Below are 12964 nucleotides of genomic sequence, written 5' to 3' on the forward strand. Positions count from 1 at the left end.
AGATGTGGTATAGTGGACCAAGAGGTCATAAGAAGAGACACTGAGCTGAAAGAGAAGGCTTGGCTTGAGACAAACTAGGAGCAAGGCCGAAGAGTTTCACGTGGGCGATTAAGTTCTAGCGCAGCAAATAACGAAAACAGATGCCCAATCCGTGCCCAACCTTTCTATGTTGCAGCTGCCAAAGGAACCATGATAACGGCTGTGAACGCTGAGAGAGAATTGACCAGGAATAGCTCCCTGTTCAAGCAGGTCATAAGCAGATGAAGGACCTCCGCCTCCGGTCCCACACCTGGAACCTCGCGATTCCATGGATGACCTGAGGATCCCCCTGGGATAACTCATCGCCACCTGTCAGCTTGGTGGAACGCCCAGTTCGCTACTGGATGATTGTGCAAGCGCCAGGCCCCAAAGCACCATCGGGAAACCGCTTTGCCTGGTTGAAGAGTGGTAGGCGGACATCAGGACATTTCGTCCAGGGGTGAGGTTAGTGGGCTTTGGCTCCAAGACAAAGCCAAGGGATCATGTGAGGGATGACGCGGGAGCAGGGAGGGGATGTTAGCCTAGTATGCAGTTGTATTTCAATAAAGCAAGATGTATGAAAATCCTCTGGTGTCACGTCGTCCTCATTTAAGCCTCCAAGGCTCAACAGCAGGCTTCCAGGTCTCCGAATGATCAGTCTTTGGGTAACATGGGCTGATTAGTCAGGTTCAGCCAATTAAGTTCAACCATCTAAAAATGGCTCAGCTCACTTCGCTTCCTTTGTGGCTTTTGCTAGGATGCGAGGGGAAATGCACATAGAGCAGGATCACAATTGGGTGTTGGGACTGCTTTGAGCAGAGTTTTGAGAAGTTGGAGATGTAAGACGTGTGCAGTTTGGTCTCAGAAGGGTGTGGTCCATTTATGTGCTCTCGGCCTATTGGGTTTCTCCCCCCAAATTTAGAAAGCTGCCCTTTCCTCTTGTCCTTTTCACTTCTTTTCCAAATGACAAGGCCAAAATGTTCCCATCATTGATCCAATTTCCCCCTCCAAAAAACAACTGGTTGATCCTTTCCACTTGCTGCTTCATTTCACTGGATGTGTTGGTTTGTTGTAGGATCTATGTGATCACTGCGACGCCCAAAAATGCTGACTTTTTAACCCTTTACACAACATATATGCAGGGGGAGACCCCCTGAACTCCCCATATTAATATTATACACTTAACCCCCCCACATATATGGTGTAAGGGAGGGGTTAAAAAGAAGGAAAAAAAAGTCAGCATTTTCAGCCATCGCAGTTCCCAGGTCGACATTTTTGGACGATTCCTTTGTTGTATAGTCCTCGTTTAGTAGGAGGCCGACCTGTTCAGGGTCTTAAGGTGTTTTTGGTTTCTCATGGTTGGTGGATCAGTTCCCTCCAAGCACTCTGGATTTTGGGTGGGCCAAGGGGGGGGGGGGGGGGGGCGCGGGAGCTCCATTTCTCCACAAAGGGTTGCCCGAGAGGATAGAGTTTGGGATTGGGTCAGGTAAGTCAGCATATTCCACCTTCCGAGTCAATGGGGAGGCCTCATGTGTAGTAAGTACGCCGGGTCATCAGACGATCCCCACCAAGCAAAAAGGCAAGGGAGTCAGTCTCTAGTGGAGGCGGCCATGGAAGCATGATATCGTGGGCACACCAATAGAGACCAGGCTGATGGAGGAGTAGGAGGGCTTTTCCTTATGTGGGACAAGGGAGCTGTTGCAACAAGCATCCTGGGGTTTATATGGGGGCCAATGAAGAGGACGTAGTCTACCCAGCAGGTATTGTATGCAGCAGCAGAATTAGATTAATCAGGAACATTTTCAGGGTGAGGGCCAGTAGCAAATTGACCTACCAGAGGAAGAGGAGCTAAAGTCTTGCACAGAGACTGCATGTGCAGAGGTAGCAGGGAGAGCAGTTGTCATGGGGATTCATGGACTACTGCCTCTCCCCTCCGCCCCCCTCCAGACTAAATGGTCCTGGTCATAGAGTATTTTGCTCTGCCAATGGGGGAGCAAAGTCATGGGGGAGGCAATATATTTTGCAGGGTGGGCTGTTGTGTAAAGAAGGTGAAGCATGAGTATAAAGGCAAGGGCCACACCCTGGGCAGGACTGCCTTGAGAAACAAATTCAAATTCTTTTATAAACATGCTTAATACCAGAAATTGGTTTCTAAGCGCAAGATCCGGATTCAAAACCGTGTTGCGCTGCGTTGTCTTGCTTCCAAGACAAACGCGTTTCCCCTGAGCTATCCCCCGACCATGTGGCATATAGACTTACCAGGCAAATTAGTCCTCTGCCTTCACCATAGACCTGGCTGCCACCACAATAGATAAGGAGCAGGTCCAAGTACATCCCCAGGATCATAGATGAGAAAAACTGCTACATTTTCCCAAACCACTGCAACCTCTCCATTTCATGTTATGCTCTATAGTGTCAATAACTTTATTATCAGAAACTGCCATTGCTCAGCCAACAAGCACCAGCAAATAAAGTTGGCTAGTGTAGTTACTCGATGGGCATTTGCCAAGCACTGCTATCTTGCCATGAGCTGGCGAATGGTGTTAATAGGATGACAGTGCCTAGAAAGTTCATTGGTAATGCCTATACAAGAGCGACACAAATTTGCCAATGCATGTTTCTAACAGAAGCTCCATGAACGAAAGGCTCAAGAACGCATTTTACCCAAAAATGTGCCACAGCTGAAATCTTAGCAACCTGTACACATTGTTCAACAGATTTTGAAGGCAAGTAACCCAATTGTGCATCACTTAATCAAGCCAATTGAATTTCCCTTGTCCACCTCTTGCATGTATGAGAGGTATGAGATGCTTGTGTAAACTGATCTGTACAGCAGATACATTAACTAACTGAAGGAACATACTGTTTAAGACCGCTAAAATACATGTCCCAGAATGCAAAGAGGTTTTGGCTGAACTTTGCTCACTTGCCAAGTATTTAATCTTTAAAACAGGATGGTCGGGGGGCGTGGCCTGGAGCGCCAGCGATGAGGTAGCTCCATTGATGGCCTCCGCGGCTAAAAGCTGATTTCTCCTGGTTCCTGCTATGCCCACCATGAACGCTGCCAGATTGATGCAGCGGTACATCCCCAGCACCATCGCCTGCAATCTGGGAGCTTAACACCCCTGGGTTCGCCATAAACGCGGCGAAAGAAACATTCTGCCGCTGTATCCAAGATGGCGGCCGCTCCTCTGAACCTGCGCCTCTGCACCCCGCCAGCTCCTCCTCCCCGATGCACGGCTGACACTGGAGTCCGGAGCCTTTCTGGCACCCTTTAGGAGGGTCGCTGAGGGTCCCCGCTCCCACCTGCCTGCCAGTTACACTTCATTCTGGAGCAGCTCGTAGGATCCTAACCTGCACCCTGCCATTGGACCGCGCCCGATGCCTTGGTGAGCCCGCCATCAGTGTGATCTGCGTGCCGGTCCCCCGGAGGCCTGAGGTGAGGAGCTGGGGATGGCCTAGCTCGCAACATCTGCCCCCCCCCCCCACGGCAGCCCACAAACCCACGCTGTTCCCGAGTGTGATGCTTTCCCTGCCTTCCTGGGGTGCCCCGGCCCACCTCCTCTTCGCCAGCTGGAGAGAACCTGCTCCCGCCAGCCGCATCCTGGAGCCCGGTGGCCCTTACGGCGCCCCAGACCACTTCCTGAAGGCCTGCAATTCTTCCCATCTCCTGGGGCGCTCTGGCCCACTCCACCCACCAATCGCTCTTGCCATTTTGGATCCTGCGCCACATGGATTTGGGGCCGGACCCCCAGAGGGTGCCCCTAATCCCGAAGCCATGTCCCAAGCGCTGAAGTCCTCCAAATCGGCTGAAATTTCCACCATGCTACAGGCCACGGATAAAGGAAAGAAAGCAGATTCCTCCAAACGTACACCCCAGAAAGCGACCGACAAGGGGACTCTTGCAACAAAAGACCTCCAGGCCTTCATGTCGGACATCAAGTCAGAATTTAGAACCTGCATGACGGAACTCACTGCTAAACTGGAACAAACTGACCAAAGGGTCGGAAGCATAGAGCAGAGGATTGGGGGAGGCTGAAGACCTGGCCACAGATCACTAACTCGTTATCGGCCCTACAATGTACCATCCAGATGCTAACGGAGAGGACTGAAATTCTTGAGTTCAAACAGGAAGACATGGAAAACCGCTCTCGCAACAACCTGCGCATCCGAGGGGTACCTACCTCGGTATCTGATAAGGTGCTCCCCGGATATGTAAGCACTTTCTTCCAGTCCCTCCTGCCGGATCTGGACGAGGCCCAACTCCTACTTGATCGGACCAATAGGTTGCGCCCTCGCCGGGGAATGGATTCAGACTTCCCTCCAGACGCAATTACAAGGATCCATTTTTACACCTCCAAGGAGGCCATCGCAGCAATAGGCCGATCAAAGGAGGAGCTCTCCTTCCAGGGCGTCCCACAACAGATCTTCCAGGACCTCTCCGCTCTGACTCTCCAGAAACGCAGGATGCTTCGCCCGCTTTCGCTATTTCTCCGAGACCAGCAGATTCGCTACCGGTGGCTCTTACCCACAGAGCTACAATTCTCCTACAAAGGCACTTCCCGCACCATCAGCCACCTCCATGACGCAGCATCTATTCTTCGTCCAATACTCCCCCGGGACCTCAGATCCATCTCTCCCGGGCCGAACCAGCCCGGCCCCGAACACCAGGTCCCCAAGGCCGAATCGGGCCCTTTGGTCAAGGGTGCAGAGAAACTGCAAACCCAAATGACGTGCATGGATGCCTGCACAGGACAGCACTGGAACCACTTGAGCCGCTCGAGATCGCCGCGGACCCTATGCCGTCCATACCCTCCAAGGTGGATGCCACCTCTTTACCCTTGGAGAATTTCCCAACCATGTTGGTTCTGGTATCGGCATGGCCCCCCTTAGTGGCAGTTTGGACCTCCCGTTGGAGGCGGCAGTTGAACACTCATATCTCCCGTTGGAGACCAGTCTTAAAACCCTCAACCACAGGAGAATCTGAATTAGCCATGCTCTCACAGCGATGGCTGATTTAACTCACCCCCCAGCAAACAAACTCTTTGGGCCAGGCGCCATATCTGAAACTCAAGTTCACCACCTTGAACGTTAGGGGTTTGAACTCTCCCCCCCAAAGAGGAAATCCATTCTGCAGAGGCTACAGGACGATGGAACCTCAATCGCTTTCCTGCAAGGAACACCTAATCCCATCGGACTTCTCTTGTTTGCAAAGCAGACTTTCCGCTACAAATCTTTGCTTCTAATGGAACTAAGAAAGGAGGCACTGCTCTTCTATTCACGAAAGACCTGAAACCCCAGATCCTGGACTTGCTACGATGTCAGGATGGTCGCTTTATGGCAATAAAATGCATTGTCCTGGGCCAGCTCTACACCCTCATCTCGGCCTATGCCTCAAATTAACACCAGGAAGGCTTCTACCAAGACCTAGAAGACTCCCTCCTCACATTCATCAAGGGGCAAGTCATCATGGGAGGGGGACTTCAACGGGGTCCTGGACCCCCCTCAAGGACAGATCCCACCACCCCCCACCCCAACATCCAGGGATTCGAAGTTGGCCACTGGCCTGCTCCATCTATTCTACTCGTATGTACATCGCACCTTCTCCAGGATCGACCTACTCCTGACCTCCCCAGACGATGTGGTAATTGGCCCCCGGATTCTCTCGGACCACGCTCCAGTCACCCTGACCCTGCGGTCTCACGACCCAGATCCTCCTCCTCGCCGCCAGTGGAATCTATATGATCCTATTCTGGGAGACATGGCAGTGAGACTCAATCGCCAGGGCAATAAAAAACTTCTTTGCAGAAAACCAGGATGAGGATACTTCCCTGGCCAACACCTGGGATGCCATGAAGGCAGTGCTCAGAGGGGAACCGATGGCCCAAGGCGCCGTATTCCACAAAAGGCAGGCGACCCGTGCTGCCCTGGAAGCCGAGGTCCGTGAAGCTGAAGCTATTCACAAAAGAAAGGGCTGGCCCCCAAAATCTTAGTCCTGCAAATGGCAAGGAAGAAGTTCGAAGGGCATTATTCTGAGTCTACTGCAAACCCATTAACTAGAACCAAGCAATGGTATTATGTTCATAACAATAAGGCCAACAAACTGCTGGTTAATAAGCTGGCCAGGGAGAAGAGCAGGAATTCCATCCTGAGCCTCTGTGACCCACGGGGGGGGGCGATCCACTTCGCGGACCACGAGACAGTACGCCTGGCGGCTGCCCACCTCTCAGAAGTAATGACGGCAGCCCTGAGGGATCCGGCCGAGCAGCGTGCGTACATCCAAGAGGTGGCACTCCCGCACCTGACCCCGGCGGCCAGGGAAGAGCTTGAAGCGCCCATTACAACCGAGGAAGTGGAGGCTGCCATCAAAAGCCTGAAATCTAGAGCTCCAGTTCCGGACGGTTTTTCCACCCACTTCTACAAACTCTTATGGTCCCAACTGGTGGCCCCCCCCTGACTCGACTTCAACTCATTCGCGGCCTCTGGAACGGTCACTCCAACGATGCAGGAATCCATCACAGTACTCATCCTTAAGCCTGGAAAGGACCCCCAAGAAATCAGTTTGTATAGACCCATCTCTCTGCTGAATCTGGATGCGAATATATATTCAAAGATCCTGGCCAATCGTCTTGCACCTATCCTTCCGAGCATCATAGACCCAGACCAGACTGGGTTTATAAGTCAGAGGTCGCAGAAAGAAACAATTGCAGAGCACTGAACCTGACAGATCGCCAACCGGGACTCTCAGCAATTGGCCCTACTGGCGCTGGACGCAACCAATGCCTTAGATAAGGTGGACTGGTCTTACCTACGCCTCACTCTTGAGGCCTTTAACTTTGGTCAGACCTTCGGGAAAATTGTCTTCATGAACTACCTCGCCCCCAAGACTAGGCTGAGGGTTAACGGCCGCTATTGGATCCAATCCACCCCACATGTGGGACGAGGCAGGGATGGCCTCTGTCCCCGCTGCTCTTTGCTCTGGCCATGGAGCCGCTGGCCCTACGGATTTGCAAAAACATCCGGATCAGTGGCCCAAGGGTCGGCTCCGAACAACATGAAGTGGCCCTCTATGCAGATGACGTCATGTTGACCATCATGAACATTGAAAACTCCATGAGGGCAGCCCTGACTGAAATCCACAACTTCGGGAGGGTATCGGGGTTCGTCATTAATTTTCAAGTCAGCGGCGCTCGAAGTGGGCCTGACCCCAGCCGAACGAGAGACCCTAGAGGAACGAGGCCTGTTCCAATGGAGCACACTCGATCCCATACCTGGGGGTCCAGATTCCCTCACTCCAAACGAAAGTATCAGGCTAACTTTCCGTCGCTTTGAGGAATTGGAGAAGGACTTGGCCCGCTGGCAATCATAAGAAATTTGTTGGGTCGCATCACGACATGTAAAATGAACCTTCTCCCCCACTTCCTCTATGCCTGCGCCTCCCTCCCAGCCCTCATTTATGCTTCCCCCCCTACAGCGGCTTCAAAGAAAGATTGTCGCCTTCATCTGGAAGGGGAAGAAAGCACGCATCCCATGAAGATCGATGATGGCCAGCACAAGACTGGGTGGATTGGGGGTGCCCGACCTCCGAAAATACCAAATTGCAGCGCAGCTGGCCCACCTTCAGGCATGGGGGCTTGCCACAGGGTGGCCAAAATGGGTGGACATTGAGCAATCCTGTCTCCCTCTCCCCCTCCGCTTCCTCCCGTTTCTCCCCTACGCCCTACGCCGGAGCTGCCAGGAGTCCTGACCACTGGTGTAACAGGGGCCCCTGCAGCCCCCGCCGTGCAGGGGCCCCCGCTAGCACATGTCATGGGAGGGGCCCCTGCTTGAAAAAAAATGAAATTTTCTCAATCTATTTTTTTTTAAATCACTTTGCCTTCATAAAGACATTTCTGTAACAGAAATAATGACTTTATGAAGACAGAGTGACTACAAAAAGAAACTTCCTTTTTGAAGTCGAGGGCTCCTCCTACCCCATGACATGGACGACCCCAGGCTGGAGGCCTCCATGTCATGGGGTGGGAATCCCTATGACTTCAAAAAGAAAGTTTATTTTTGAAGTCACTCTGCCTTCATAAAGAAATGATTTCCGTTTTGGTTCGGTCCTTAACAGAAATGTCTTTATGAAGTCAGTGATTTCAAAAAGAAACTCAGCCTCATTACAAGTTTGGCGGTAGCCTCGCTGGTAAAAAACGGCAGTCTGCCGCCAAACCTGCGCATTTTTCCAGCACCCACGAATGGGCAATTAGCGGGTCATTACGGCCTGCCCGACCCAGTAATTGCCCATTCGCGGGCGCTGGAAAAAAGCTCCCCATTCCCATTTGATCCCCATAGGGTTCAATGGGAATGGGGAGCTCGGATGCACCAGCCCCATTCAGAATGGTGCCGGTGCATCCAACATGCTCTGCTCGCGGGTGCCGGCACGCCGCCAGGTCAGACCGGGTGGGCGTGAAGGCACCCGCAAGCGGAACTCGTAGTTTCATGGTGTGGTAACAATGGTACCGGCAAGCTTACCGGTACCGTCGTTACTGGACCAGCAAACTTATACTGAGGCCCAATTTCATTTTGAAGTAATAGGGCTCCCCTCAACCCGATGACGTGTGTGTGTGTGTGTATTGTGAAAGTGTGTACACAAATGTATGGGTGACTGGGTGTGCGTGTATGTGTCTACAGTGAAAGGGTGCACACTTAAATGTATGAAAGGCTGCCTGGGTGCGTCTGTATGGTGAAAGAGTGCACACTTAAATGCAAGGATGGCTGGGTGTGTATGCGTGTATATGGTGAATGGTGTTTGTGCTTGTGTTCAGGGGCGCAACAAAACCTACATTTCGGGGGGCTGATCCTTGAAATTTTGAGAGGCGCGAACTTCAGAGGTGGTGGGGAGGCAAACTTATTTGTGTGGGGGCATCTAACTCCTTTACGCATTTTAATGAGACTATTCTAGTGCAGCTTCAATGTTACAAGCAGTTACCTCTCCTTTAAGTGTGAAAGCACCCACCTATGAACTGTTAGAACGGTCTCCTGTTCCCCTTCTACACTTCCAATCACTACCCTGGCATGAAAGTATTAAACCACATCACAATTTCAATTGCCTAAATATTTGCCATTTGAATTCAGATACTAACAGTGAAATGCTTTACGTTAGTAACTGCTGGGCCCTTGTTAACAGCAAAACCCAGGTGCCATTTAACATCTATGTCCTGTTCTGTCTGGCAACTGCTCTGAAGGTCAGCCAGGTAGAGTCAACATAGCGCAAAATTTCAGGGGGCGAGTGCTGCAGCCCAGTCAACTGAATATTGTTAAGCTCCTACTTGTGTTTAATGCCTTAATTACTTATTCGCAATCATTACTCCTAGCCCAATTCTTCCTTGTCCCTGTACTTGTGTATGAGGCCGTACTATGCCTCATACACAAGCACTGGGATGAGGTAGAGGGACATGGATGTAATACTTGACTTAGCTACCTGTATATTCATTACTCCTAATCCCACTCTTCCTCATCCCAGTACTTACCTTTGAGGCAAGGAGCCTCAAACGTAAGCTCTGGACAAGGAAGAGGCACGTGAAGGTAATTCTGGGCCAACGAGCTGATTTTGGAGGTTGGGGTAGGGCATGGGAGGGAGAGGGGATGTATGGGCGGTGGGATTGTGCGATAAATCATAATGGTTGTCCATGTCCAGGCTAAGCAGGCATGATGTGGTATTAGTGGCTAGAGAGGCATTTTGGTGCAGTCAGTCTAGTTATTCCTCAGTTTGGTATGACTTAACAGCGCATTTCTGATAAAGCAGTCCTGCGAAGTGTAATTACCTGGCTAGATTGGCATTTGGGTGCTGCCAGTCTAGCCATTTCTTACTGCAGCATTGTATATTTTTTTGAGCATCTGTGACAAAATGATATGCTATAAGTCTATTATAACATGCCTGTACACAAGCGTTTGACGCAACAAGCAATGGAGTGAAGATAGAGGGTGGACAAGACAAATTATCTTACTAGGCCTTGTGTCATTCAAATCGTGCAAGTGCGAGAATGAGACATGGAAAGGGAGGGGGGGGGCAGTACAAGGAAGAAGGGAGGGGAAAACAGGCTGTAATGCTCGGAGTAAGTGCAGCCAGGACAGTGCGGCTCTTGGTAGTGCAAGGGACTGTAGGGTTAGTTACAGTCCCTAAGTGCGAGGTAGGCCGTAATCAGTGCAAAGGTGACTGATCAAGAAAGAGCCTGAGGGTAGCCAAGCCACCAGTCGGGACAGCAGACGGGTAGGTCAGCAGGGGAGGGAGAGAAAGCAGAGAAGAGGAAAGTTTTGAGCTGGTTCTGGATCATCAGGTGGTCCGCTAAAGTTTAAGAGGGGCCGGGAGACCATTCCAGAGGCTGGCATCTGCATAGGAGAAAGATCTACACCCCAGTGTATGCCTGAAGAAGCATCTAGCCCTTAGAGAGTTAGAGGTAGCCGGGGGAAATGCTCAAGAAAAAAGGTATTTTGGAAGTAGTGTGGGTCCGACCCCAGAAAGCCTTGTGGAAAATGCAAAGGGTGATGAACTTTATTCTTGAAACCACCGGGAGCCAGTGGAGAGATTTCAGGGCTGTAGAGATCTGATCCCTGGGCTTGTGGCCAAGGATAAGTCTAGCTGTCCTGTTCTGGATTAATTGCACAGGGGGCGGAGAGTAGAGGAAGGTAGCTTGAGAAAGGCTGTTGCAGTAGTCTAGCCTAGAGAGAAACAGGGCTCTGGGGACAGTGAGCTTCTAGGGGGGAAAGTGAGAAAGGGAAGAGTCCCTTTGAGGAGGAGCAGCTGGTAGGTAGTGGGACTTCTTGGCTATGTCCGAGATGCAAGGAGAGAGAGTGGAGTTGAAGATGAGCCAAAAGGTTTTTTGCCTCGCAGGAAGGCGAAGGAAGAGGGCCCAAGGTGGGCAGCCAGAGTGAGGGGAAAGCAGGGGCAGGGGTCCCAATGAGAAGGATCTCCATCTTAATGGCACTAAGGTAGATATCGTTGGAGGTGCACCAATCCTGAATCGCGGATAGACAATCAGGAATGAGCATGAGAAGAGCCTGAAGGAAAGCTGAGTGCCATCCGCATAACACTGAAAGTTAGAGGAGAAGGTAGAGATCAGGTGGGACAAAGGGGCTAAGTAGAGGTTGAAAAACCAGGGTGAGAGGATAGAGCCCTGGGGAATGCCACAGGTAAAGAGGTGGCAGAGAGAAAGGGAGCAAGTTGGACCAGGGAGGGGCAGTCCAAGAGGAAGGAAGTCAGCGACTCCAGGGCCTGATCCGTGATGCCCAGGTTCTCACGTAGCCGATTGATCAGGATGGCGAGGCTGACTGAAGATCAAGGAGAATTAGGACAGAAGGAATGCTGGAATCCAAGTTAGAGAGCAGATCTTCACGGGTGTTCAGGAGAGAAGTTTCAGTGCCTCTGGCAGATCTGAAGTCAGACTGATGGTAATGGAGACAACCAACAGATTCAGTGTGGAGTGCAAGCTGGGAGATGGGAATTTTTTTTTCAAGAGTTTGCCCAGGAATGGGGTGATGGAGATTGGGCGATAGTTTGCCGGACAGGTAGGATCGGCAGACGGCTTCTTGAGTGGGTGCACAAGGGAGTGCTTAATGGCAGAGGGGAACGTTCCAGTGGTGAAAGATTACAGAAATAGGCCAAGGTGCAGCAAGGGTGTCAATATGGTCCTTGATAGTTCTGGAGGATCAGGGGAGCAACTGTTTGGCCGACACTTTCATGCATCGGACTCGTCTAGAAACCTTGTCAGGTGTTGTCAGAGAGAAAGAGGAGAAAGGAGGAGGAGAGGTAGAGATGGCCAAAGGGGGGCTGAGAGAGGAAGAGGCGATAGTGGACAGAATGTCCTGAGTTTTAGCGGAGAAGTAAGAGGCCAGAGCCATACAGAGGGCCTGGGAGGGACAGGAGAGGTGGAGACCGCAACAGTATTGACCAGTTCTGTGCAGATTTTAAAGAGTTTGGATGTGTTAGTGGCAGCAGAGACCCGGGCTTCAATGTGTGCTCTCTTCTTGACGGGTGTTATTGCTTCGACTGGCATTGTTGTGCAACCAGTCTAGGTATGTCTAAATGTGGCCGGGCATGCTTTACTGTAATGTTATAACGTGCCTACACTGGTCTACATTGTGCAGCCAGTGGGACATGTTTTCAATGTGGCATGGCATTTTTAATAGCAACGCATTAATGTTCCTGTGCGCTGTTGGTGACTTGCATGTATTGGATTGGCGTTACCCTACAAAACAATTGCAAACACTCTGGCTGTTAAGCCAATTTCTCAGAAAGTGTGCTGTATATTGCATTAAAACACATTTATCTCTTTCTCCTAGTACAGTGTGCGGCATACACCTTCAGCAGCATGTTGATGCGTATTGTGCGAGCATGATAATCTAGGCCTACCCACAGGGTAGCACAACCCGTGATTTGTTGCCGAGTTGGGGGGCCCCCCTCAGCATGGCTCGCAGGGGGGCCCCCACATTTTGTGTTACGCCACTGGTCCGGACGGCCACGAAACAGTCAATAAAGGCTTGGGAGTGGGCCTGGAGACCTGAGTGCACTATCTCCAATCTTCCTCAACCCAGCGTTCTCCCCTGGAGCCTGTCCAAGGAACTTTAAGAATTGGGTCGCGGGAGGCCTTAAAACCCTGGGGCAACTCTTCGATGGGTACTCACCCTAACCTTTGAACGCTGTAAAGCGGCATTCCAACTAGCAGAGATGGATAGATACTCCTATGCTCAACTCAGTCACTGCATGTATTGGATTGGCGTTTCCCTACAAAACAATTGCACCCACCCCCAGACCAGGGCAGCAGCCACAAGACCCCTTACTTCGCTAGAGCCAACAGTGAGCGACCTGCTGGCCCGGGGAAATATCTCAACTCTCTATAAGCTGCTACAAGAGGACCCCCTTCATTCCAGGCCCTCCTATATGTCTCAATGGGAGGCGGACCTTGGG

At 51.3% G+C, this 12964-nt stretch overlaps 1 protein-coding gene across 1 annotated transcript in view; it reads right to left on the reverse strand.

Moving 5' to 3' along the window:
- The window catches only part of OVCH1 (ovochymase 1), a 1424491-nt gene that overhangs the window by 1115438 nt on the left and 296089 nt on the right, over positions 1 to 12964 (reverse strand). The gene's annotated exons all lie outside the window — the stretch shown is intronic.

The sequence above is a fragment of the Ambystoma mexicanum genome, chromosome 12 (assembly GCF_040938575.1).
Source record: "Ambystoma mexicanum isolate Mex_15411 chromosome 12, UKY_AmexF1_1, whole genome shotgun sequence".
Classification (NCBI taxonomy): domain Eukaryota; kingdom Metazoa; phylum Chordata; class Amphibia; order Caudata; family Ambystomatidae; genus Ambystoma; species Ambystoma mexicanum.